The sequence below is a fragment of the Gossypium raimondii genome, chromosome 3 (assembly GCF_025698545.1).
Source record: "Gossypium raimondii isolate GPD5lz chromosome 3, ASM2569854v1, whole genome shotgun sequence".
Classification (NCBI taxonomy): domain Eukaryota; kingdom Viridiplantae; phylum Streptophyta; class Magnoliopsida; order Malvales; family Malvaceae; genus Gossypium; species Gossypium raimondii.
The window spans coordinates 35,736,606-35,747,933 of NC_068567.1; the positions used below are offsets into that span (position 1 = coordinate 35,736,606).

The window sequence follows — 11,328 nt, forward strand, 5'->3', positions numbered from 1 at the left end:
GACTGTTCTGGACTTTTCTGGATTTGTTCCACACCTAGATACCCTAAATTAGCGGCACATATCCAAAAATTCATAGGAACTAAGCACAACATTCATGTTGATTGGGCATAATATCATTTATTTTGTTGAGCTAAGCAAATCGAAATATACCAAGAAGAAGTGAACTAGTACTTTAAAAATTCTATTAGAGATAAGTGAAAGGATATTATGATTTATAGAGATTCAATTTTAATTGTTTATATGTTCTACCTTAACCAAATATTATGAAAGGATAGAAAACCCTGGTATTTTACTAGGAGTGTCGTCGCCCTTACGTTCCAATTCTATTGGAACATTATATTTTCTAGTAAAATACTATTATTTTATTAGAACTTATTCAAACATAATTTTAGTATTGTTTCTCTATAAATAATAACTATGAGTTAATTTATTGACATAACTTTTCGAGTATCGATATTCTGTCTAAAAATAGTGGTAATTTATTTTAACGAATAAAATCTATTTTTCGTAAAAAAAAAACTCATGGTTTCCAGTTAATAGAGAGAATTAATTCTCCTACTGAAAGTTAAATAAAGCTTTCATTTTGTGCATTGATTCAACTTGTTTTGAGCCTACACTCAAAGTGATTCGAGTTTCAAGGATAGCAAAGAAGATCGATCAGTTGAAAATCAGGAAATGACTTAGACCACCTTCACATAAAGCACAAGTATAATTTCAGTTAAAATTTATTACTATAAATATCACAAATGGCTCAATTTTAAGAAACATTTAAAACTTCCGCTATGCCTAAAAACACTATTTTCTAGACCAATTTTTCCAACAACTTCTCCTCATATTCATCGATACCACAGTGTAGGGAAATGACCCTCGCCCTATTTCAAGCATTTTTCTACCTTATGAGGCTCGTTTTTGGTCCCTAACACCTCTAAACCTCTTCAAATTGATTTTTAATGATTTCAATATGACTTTAAAGTCTTACAAATGAATTTATTTATTTTCTACATTTTTACAAAAAAAATGTTTTAAAATCAATTATTAACTAAACTGAATGAATGATAGTAATCTAAGTTGCTTCAACAACGAATCAATTATTTTCTACATCTCGCATTTAGATCTGTCGTCCAAGTTGAGTGTGGGTTGCCATAGTCTGATCTAGTAATATGGTCCACAAAAATTAGAATATCTATAATAACTGGTGTAATAAAGTATTTTTTTGTAATAACACAAAACATCACATTCAAACTTTAATAATTAGTGTAATAAGATAACATTCGTATAATCAAACAAAATGTTACTAGTTTTGTGTTATTACACAAAATGTTATGCAAGTTATAAGAATTTGTGTAACTGGGTAATGTATTCTATAATTTGTTTCATTACAATATCTATAAGGGTTAAATATAAAATTAGTACTCGAACTTGTCCACTTCTCCTAGATTGGTACTTATGGTTTTTTTTTGTCCTAGATTGGTACCCAAACTTTTTTTTCCGTCCACTATATTGGTACCTGAGCCTAACGCCGTTAGTTTTTTGCTGACATGGCAATACTGGCCAATCGTATGCCATCACGTGACGTTCTCTTGTACCTTTTTTTATTTTTCATTTCCCTTCTTTTCTTTTTTTTCTTCTTTTTATTTTTATTTTCCCTACCTCTATCTTCTTCACTCTTCTTCATCTTTCTTGGTTTTTTTCTACAAAAAATCTTTGTTTTCAATTTTTTCTGCCTCTTTCCCGATAACTAAACATTTTTTTTCTTTTTCCTAATGAAAATGTCATTAGGGCACAAAATTTCGAGGAATCCGGCCGCTTTCCTTTATTCTCTCATGAGCAAAAGAGAAAAGCTTCAAGACGAGCTTCACAATATCGAAAAGTAGGTAATAGTTTTCCTGCTTTCCTATGGAAAATTTTGCTCTTTCTTTTCCCTCTTTTATGTGTATATATATTGGTAAAGAAGCTACAAATGCGATGAATTTTACAATTAAAATTAAATTTTGAGTTAAAAACTAATTATTTACAAGATTCGAGCCATTTCAGGCATGTTTTGAAAGGATTTGAAGGGTTTTTTTCTTCATCCAAGAACACAACAAAGTAATTATTATTTTTTATTAACCCATATTTTATTAACTGTTGGTAATTTTATATATGAATTTATTTTGAATCATTTAAAAGCCAAGAAAAAAACCCAAGAATCTGGCGTCGGTTCTTCATTGTAGTTGGCCCTGAAATTGGGAGATGAAGAAGAATGAATAAGAAAGATGAAGAAGACAGAGGTAGGGAAAAGAACAAGAAAAAAACGACAGAGGTAGCGGGTGTCGATTCATCTAATCCACCCTTGATCACTTTTAGATCAGACTTTGAATCCCAATCAATCTTTACCACTTGATTCTTTCTTAACGTTTTTGATTACTCTGTTTTTTTTTTTGGTTTTTCTAGGTCATATTTTGTTGAGATTTTTGCTTTTGCCTTGTGGGTTTTATTTGTTTGTTTGAACAAACAAATTAAATGGGAAAACTAAAGAAAGAAAAGTCTGCCAAGTTGATAAGCATAGCAAATATAGAGAAAGACGTACCCAAGCTGAACAACAGTGAAGCTCCTACTGAATGTAGCAGACGACTGTGAATGGTGAACAGTAGCGAATGACAGTGATATTTTACGGTTTTAAGAAATTTGTGTCATCCGTCAAGGATGTTTTGGGTGAATGGGTAGGGAAAATGAAAAAAGAAAAGAAAAAGAGTTACAAGAGGACACCATGTGGCAGCGTGTGATTGGCTAGTGTTGTTGTTGGAAATTATAGATTGCAAATTCATTATTCATGAACACTTATTAAATTAGAAAGTGATGATTTATTCATCCAATGGATAAATTTAAATTCCATGGGACATGTTTCTTCTAAGAAGAATGTCCAACACGAAGGGTTGTGGCTCCTCAATAGTGTCCATTTAGTGCATATAAATAGAGGGACTATGGTGCTCACAATAATCATTACAATCAATCCAATTTTAGAAATTAGAGTAGGAGTTAGGGAATTCCTTGAATTTGCTAATCAAAGGAAATAAAAAACCTTAGTTGTATCCTGAGAGGACTTTTGTCTTAACCCTCTAGCAACTTTGTTTGGGGGCAAATTGTTCTCTTTGGAAAGCGTCACCCATGCCTTGAAGTCTACTGTTTAATTAAATATCGTTTTCATATCTATCTTCTCTATTCAAATACCCCAACAATCAAAGAGAAAAATTTTGGAAATGGCGACGGAGGTAACCATTGCATTCAAAATGATGAACCAAGAGTTTGTGAAACTTGACCGATTTGCTGGCTCAAACTTCAATCGCTGGAAGGATAAGGTGTTGTTCCTTCTTACCGTCTTGAATGGGGCATATGTTCTAAACCCAAACCTACAACTCATGGAGGATCCCAACCCCAATGCAAACCCTGAGGAAATTGCGAAAGTGGCCGAACTCAAGAAGAAGCGCGAGGAAGACAATTTCACATGTTGTGGGCACATCCTCAACACTTAGTCCGATCGATTGTATGATTTCTACATGTCAATGCAATCTCTGGTGGAAATATGAAAAGCTCTTGAAGAGAAATACAACATCGAGCAACAAGGTTGTGATAAATTTTTAATGATGAAGTATTTCGAATTCAAAATGCTCGATAATATCCCGATCATGGATCAAGCCCATGAACTACAAGTCCTTGTAAACAGGCTTTGTGACCTGAAAGTTGTTATTCTGGAATTGTTACAAGTCGGGGCTATCATCTCAAAGTTGCCCTCGTCTTGGAAAAGTTATCGAAAGAAACTTTTGTATTTGGCAGAGGACTTCACTCTGGAGAAAATACTTAGGCATTTACATATTAAAGAGGAAACTCGAAAGCATGATGAGGTGCATCTTTCCCAAAGTTCTAAAGTGAACCACGTGAGCGAGTCCAAGAACTCTCGAAATAGTAAGCAAAAGGCCGCATTTGAAACCAAGTACATGCAAGACAAGAAGAAAAAAATCTCAGAATTGTTACAACTGCAATTAGAAAGGACACTAAATTAAGAATTGTAAACTTCTAAAAAAGAAGCAAGATGCCAAAAATTTCAAAGCCAAAATGGTGGAGGACATAGACTTAGTGGCCATGGTTATGGAAGGGATCGAGAGTTTAGAGATTGGTATGATTACCGAACTCAACATAGCCATGAAAAATAAGTCCTATAATTGGTGGCTCGACACCAGAGCTACTTTTCATATGTGTAATGACTGACAACAATTAAAGAGTTATGAACTAGTGGCAAACCATGAAGTGATTATGGGTAACTATTAATTAGTTAAGGTGCTCGGTCAATGGATGATGAAACACAACTTCACATCCAGGAAGTTGAACTTGATCAATGTGTTGTATATTCCCGATATGAGAAATAATTTAGTGTCTACGAGTCTTCTGTGTAACAAGGGGTTCAAGGTTATCTTAGAATCTGATAAGTTAGTGTTCCTTAAGTGTAACAACTCGTTTTCAGTGAAATCAAAATAGTAGTTTTGGGATCACAAATCTGACCTCAAAAAATTTATTTTATTATTATTTTAATGTCTACAACATGTTAGTAGTGTCGTATAAAAATTTTATGAAGAAATTTTATCGTTTGCATGCTTAATTTGATAAAAAGGATTAAATTGCAAAAGGTGCAAAACTTGAGTTCTATAAGCTAAAGGGATTAAATAGCTTTAAAAACTAAAAGGTTGGAGGGTTTATGTTGTAATTAAACCATTCATAATATGGGTGGACAAGTATGGACACTTTTTAAGTGATTTTCAAGGTTATTAATTAAGGTTAATTTAGTAATTTAATAAATACAAAATAGTAAAATGATTAAAACAAATATATCATCTTTGTTCTTTCTTCTCTACCACCGATTTTCAACCACAAGAAAAGCCATATTTGAAGCTTCAAGGTTCAACCATAGCTCATCTTTGCATGTGAGTGATACTTTGTCTTGTTTTTAATGATTTCTATGTTTTTAGAGTCGTTGTAGCTTAATCTAGCTAGCCCGGGGATTAATTTGAAAAATTGTTAAAAGTTTAAGGTTTTACCATTAATGTATATTGGTTGGTTTTTATGTTTGATGGATGAAAATGAATATTTGATGATAGTTGAGCAACTTTTGTAAAGGAATTTTTGATGAATTTGTCATTTAAGTATTTAATTAAAAAAGGCATAATTGCAAAAAAACCCTCAATGTTTGGGGCTTTTGGTTTTGTGCCCTTGACCTTTTTATTTTTTTGTTTGACACCCTCAACATTACGATTTTTTAAGAAATCAACCCAATTTTAACGGTCAACGTGAGTTGACAATTAATCAAACTGTAGGTCAACATAATAGCCCATGTGGCATGCCACAAAAGCGCACGACGTCATAGATGAGGCCATCTATTTAACAAAATTTTTGATCTCATTTTCTCTCTTGTCAAACACCACTTCTTTTCTTCAAAACACATGGTTGCTGCCATTTTTTTCTCTCATTTTTTCTCTTGCCAAACACCATTTTTCTTCTTCAAAACATATGGTTGGCTCATTTCATCTACAAGAATCTCCATTACATAAGCACGCACCAAAATCCACAATCCAGGTCAATCAAAAACTCAAATTTCACTACAAAAACTATCTCTACCAAAATCAAAAGACTAACTCTAGATTTAGGAATTTGAGAAAGGGTTTGAAGGTTTTCAACTAATCTATCGAACATAACACGAAACAACAACGAAAAAGGTGGATCCCATGGAAGAATAAAAAAAATGTACGAGCTTTCTAAACCTTTAAGATTGGATCTAATTAGTGTTTCTTCTAGTATTTAAAAATTCAATATTTCATCAAATCCAATAAGAGAAATTTATAAAAATATACTATCCAAAGCTATATAAAAATAGCAGAAAAAACAAATGGGGTGAAAAAGAAAAGGAAAAAAACCTAGAAAGAAAACCAAACGCTTACTAAAAGAAGGAAAAGATTAAAGCAAGTAAACTTTAAAAGAAAAATGAAGAGCATGAGACAACTTACAACTATGAACAAATCAGGGAAAAAGAAGAACAAAGAAAAAACCCAAAACCCCAAATTGATAAAAGAAAAGAACCAAATTCAAATTGCTTCAATCCTTAAACAACTTGAGAATGTGAAACACTGGGAAAATGGAGTTTTAGAGTCAAAAGATGGAAATTTATGTAAAGCACAAAAGCTATGATTAAGATTATTTATAAAGAAAACTAGATTGTCACACAAAAAATAATAAAAATTATATTAAAGAAAATTAAAGATTAAAAAAACAAAAGCAAGAAAAAAGAGAGAGATTGATTAAACGTTTTATACGTGCGTGCGTGCGTGAGATTCTTGTAGATGAAATGAGCCAACCATATGTTTTGAAGAAGAAAAATGGTGTTTGGAAAGAGAGAAAATGAGAGAAAAAAAATGGCAGCAACCATGTTTTTTGAAGAAAAAAGTGGTGTTTGGCAAGAGAGAAAATGAGAGAAAAATTTTTGTTAAATAGATGACATCATTTATGACGTCGTGTGCTTATGTGGCATGCCATATGGGCTATTATGTTGACCTACAATTTGATTAATGGTCAACTCACGTTGATCATTAAAATTGGGCTGATTTCTTAAAAGATCGTAATGTTGAGGGTGTCAATCAAAAAGTAAAAAGGTCAAGGGCACAAAACCAAAAGCCCCCGCCATTGAAAAATAGAAAAGTGTTCATGGAAAAAATATGAAATAAATGGAATATAGGGCTTGTTAGGGACTAAATTAATATTCGGCTAGTATGAGTTTGGACTAAATTGCATGAATTTACATTTTTATGAGCTAGGGACTAAATTGAAATGAATTCAAAATTTTAAGGGCAAAAGTGTAATTTTTCCAAATTATGATTTTTGGATTAAATTGAATAGAGTGAAAATTGAATGAGCTAAATTTGATTATATAGATCAAGAAAAGCAACGTACGGATTTAGATCGGGGAAAAGAAAAAGTATTGGATTAATCAATCGTATTTCTCCGTTCGTGTTTGAAGTAAGTTCATTAATTTAAATAGCATTAAATCATGTACAATTTAAATGATTTTATGTTATATATATTGATATTACGACTCTATAGAAATATCCAACGAAATTTTGGTGACTTTCGGATCCTGTTTGAATATCAGGAATATATAGTATACAAATGACATGTCATTAGGGGTTACTGTGTTTTGGGTGCTGGTCCTGTATGTCCTATCGGTGGCTGAGTTTTCGGCATGTGTTGTGGTTACTTGACAGCTTGTGTGAGTAGCATCGTATAGCTACGTCTTGACTGACAGCTTGTGTGAGCAGACCCATTTATGGCTCGAGAGAAAGAGAGCATGTATATGAGATATGAGATAGTAGTGGTTTCGACCACATGTTGGCATATAGTGTGTGAGATTCTTGAGTATTCGATATTATTCTAGTGGTTCAACGGGTATACAAAAGGGAAGGAGCAGTATATGATTCAATTCATAATGTCATGTAAGCATGAGAAAGGTATGAGATGATAGTGACTAAAGATTTCTTGTATGTTCGTAATAGTATGAATGTTTGAATGGGAAGTATATGGAAGCCCTTTGTTGTGTAATGAATTTTACTAAGTTTTGTACTAATCACTAATGTGAATTGTTGTTGGTGCTTAGGCTTGTGCCAAGCTATGTTGGATATGTTCATAAATTGCCTTTAATCTTTTATAATGAAATGGTAAGCGTTGTTTATGATTTATGAACTTACTAAGCAATTTATGCTTACTTTGTGTGTTTTCTCTCATGTTATAGATAATCAGAAGCTCGTTTGGGTTGAAAGCTTGTCGGAGATCCATCACACTATCCATCGGCTAAATTGGTATATTTTGATAATTTTGAGTCATGGTTATAATAACATGTATAGGTGTCTTGTTTAATGAATTTAGCCATTATGTGTGGCTTGTATATATCTTATCTTGGTTGATGAATAAGTTGGTATGATATTAAGATTATATGGTATTTTGTGTGGTGGTTAATTTGATGTTGTGTTGGTAAAGATGATGGTAAGGAAATGTTGATGGAAATGGTATGATAGCAATTAAGGTTTGGTGTGGAATGAATGTAGCATGATGTTGAAAATGGCTAGTTTTGGTAGTTTGGAATTGATCATCTTATGATCAATTTGGTATGGTATATGTTAGGAAAATTGTCACTTTAATGGTTGTATATGAGTTTTTGATATATAATCATTATGGAAAATGTGATAGTGAAATTGTCCAATTGATAGTTTAAATGATGAATGAATTGGATAGTTGTTTAGGTACATTTGATGGTGTAGTTATGGTGCCAATTTGGCATATTGGTTGAATGAATAGTTTCTAGGTAGTTAAAGCTTGAATTTTCATATGCTAAGTGAGTTTTGAATGCTTGTTTATATGTGTATTTGGATTGTATAAGTGGTAGAAATTTGGGTGATAAAAATGGCTTGAAAATGACCTATTTTTCGTCCATACAGGCAGAGACACGGGTGTGTATCTCAACCGTGTGTGACACACGGCCAGGTGACACGGGCTTGTGTCCCCTGTAACTTTAAAAGGGTTGCAAGTCAGGCTATTACACGGCCTAGCACACGGCCTGGCACACGAGCGTGTGAAATTATTTCAAAAGGTACACGGCCTGAACCTCTACTCTAAATTCCGAGTGTAAGTTCTCTTGTGATCATGTTCAACTTGTGTATTATGAGCTCATTGAATTGTGAAAATGTGTATTAAGATGATATGCCATTACATGTGTTATGTGTTCGTGATTATTATTATGGAATTATATATGTGAACATGTCAAATAAGCTAAGTGTTAGTGATAATATTGTGCTTATGATGCAAATATACAGTGGTAATGAGCAGAAAATTGGTAAGCAATATATGTGTGTTTAATAACGAATATTTTGGCCTTGTGACACTTGAAACCATTGGATATATTTGACATCCCATAGGATTGTGAGTACTCTCTTATATGTATATGTGATTTAGGCGTTGAGGCCCTGAGACATGTTGGAGAGATAAGGGAATGTGAACTAAGCTCTATTGAATGGGAATGTTTGGTGTGTTGGAGAGTGTTAGCTATATGCTTCGCTTATGAGACATGTTTGAATCTATAAGTCTATGTGGTGTGTTGGAGATTCGCGTATCCGATGAGTGGTGATAGTGCCCACTTTTACGTTTTATAGCTGAAGTGCCAAATTATCTTAAATTGTAAATATGTTTGCATATATTGTGATGTATGCATGAACGTGTATGTGTTGACTCTGTAAATAGGATATTGAATATGAAAAAGATGTAAAATGTGTCAACTAAGTTGAGGCTGTTATAATTATGCTACTTATATGCTTAACCAATGCTTGATGAACTGTTTGCATGGTAGTTGTTCTAGGCATTCATTGAGCTTGTTAGGCTCACCCATTCCCTTCTTTACCCATTACAGATTAGTTGTGTGCCAGTGTGAGTGGTGCGGTTCCCAAAGGGTGTTCCAAGCAAGTCTTTGTGTTACTTTGTAGGTGCTTATTATCTGTTTGTTTATGTATCGGGAATAAGACAATGTGTTAGACTATATGCTAGTTTTTGCTATGACTTTTAATTTGTTTACATGATTATTTTGCCTTAGGACTTATGGACTTTACATTTGAATTATTGGTTTCTTGCTTAGTCATGATTATGAAGTTTTGGATTGTTATTTCAGACATTTTGGTGCTCGTTTGATGAAGTGAGTGATGCATGATGATTAGACAGTAATTAGTATGAGTTATATGTTTGTAATTACTGTATTTTTTATGTCTGGAGCAAAGGTATCAATATTCGGATTTTAATATCGATACCTCCATGATTTTTGAAAGTGTAGGAAGTCAGTAGCGTAATTTCATAATAATACCTTATCACGAGTATTGATGGTCGAGGTAAAATAATCGATACTTTTTGAAAGGTACCGATAATTTCTGAGACTTTGACTTTTATCCTAGAAATAGTAAGCAGTTTTGGCATCAATAATCCAAACAGTATTGATACCACTTGAGAGAAATATCGGTACCACACCTTAAATATCGATACCTACGTGAAAGTTTTGGAACTTTTACTTAATGGTCCCAATGCATGATTAACTATTATTATAAGATTATTTGATATATGAATAGCATGTAACAATGATAACTAGGAGTAAGATTGACTTAAACCTTATACGAATACTAAAATGGAATTTTTTTCGTTAGAATGAGCTTTTACTTATTGTATATGGCATGAGACGGTGGTGTAGCATCCTGATATTTGGGCTTGGTGACCAGGCCGGGTATAGGGTGTTACAAAATTTATAAGATTTTTGGCTATCTTAAGAAAGCAAAAAAAAATTGGGATTATTCTATAGTGATGTAAAACCCCTAACTCGTCTCCGTTGCTGGATTGGGGTCACGGAGTGTTATGATAACATTTCAAAAATGTAACACTACTTAAAAACAAATATTCAATATAATTGCAATAAATGAAATCACAAACCATTCACAATAAACATACACTCGCAAGCCTTAAAGCGAGTTTACGAGGCCCTAAAAATAGATTGGAAACATTCTAGGGTTAATTCGAAAAAAATAGACAAGTTAGAAAAATGTTAAAAATTTTGAAAATAGGGGACAACCCAGACCATGTGGACATTCGATGTCCAAACACACGGCTATATCCCGGCCCGTGTGTTCGCCCATGTTGATATTTTATGTTGAGTCACACGGCCATGTCTCAGACTGTGTCAATCTATTTTAAGATACACGACCATGTCGCAGGTCGTGTGCCAAGCCATGTGAAACCTGCACTTAAAGATAATAAATCACACGGCCGTGTGGATATGCCGTGTGGGTCACACAACCATGCAGTAGCTTGTGTTGCAGGCTGCGTGCACCAAATTTTGCTTCAAAAACAAGGTACACTTTACAGCTAACTTGGCCTTCAAGCCAAACCTAAAACCATATTAAAACCATAACCAAAAATACTATTAAACAAGTCAAAACATAACAATTACCCACAATTCATGTGCCTAACCAATGCGCCTTCATTGACACCACATTTAAATCATCGAATACAAGCCAACATTTCATCCATCCTTTACCTAACCAATATGCCATTCAAAGGCACCTCAAACAAATACTAATTATTCTATAACCATGTTAAAGAGCATATGACATTAACCACTTTCTCATCCTCAATCAACATTCACCAAAAATTACCAAATATAACCAATTTTACCAAGTTTCCATTTCACAAAGCATTTACCAATTGACATCAACAATTATACACATC

At 33.3% G+C, this 11,328-nt stretch overlaps 1 long non-coding RNA gene across 5 annotated transcripts; it reads left to right on the forward strand.

Annotated features, from left to right (window-relative positions):
- The first annotated feature begins 1,416 nt into the window (after nucleotides 1-1,416).
- On the forward strand, nucleotides 1,417-9,733 carry LOC105794167 (uncharacterized). Of its 5 annotated transcripts, none has more exons than XR_008194424.1 (4): nucleotides 1,417-1,874; nucleotides 2,170-7,874; nucleotides 8,511-8,662; nucleotides 9,476-9,733. It is a non-coding gene; the product is annotated as an uncharacterized LOC105794167 (long non-coding RNA). The 5 variants fall into 5 exon arrangements; XR_008194425.1 differs by having other exon boundaries at nucleotides 1,417-1,870; XR_008194422.1 differs by having other exon boundaries at nucleotides 1,418-4,955; nucleotides 6,954-7,874.
- Nucleotides 9,734-11,328: the final 1,595 nt, after the last annotated feature.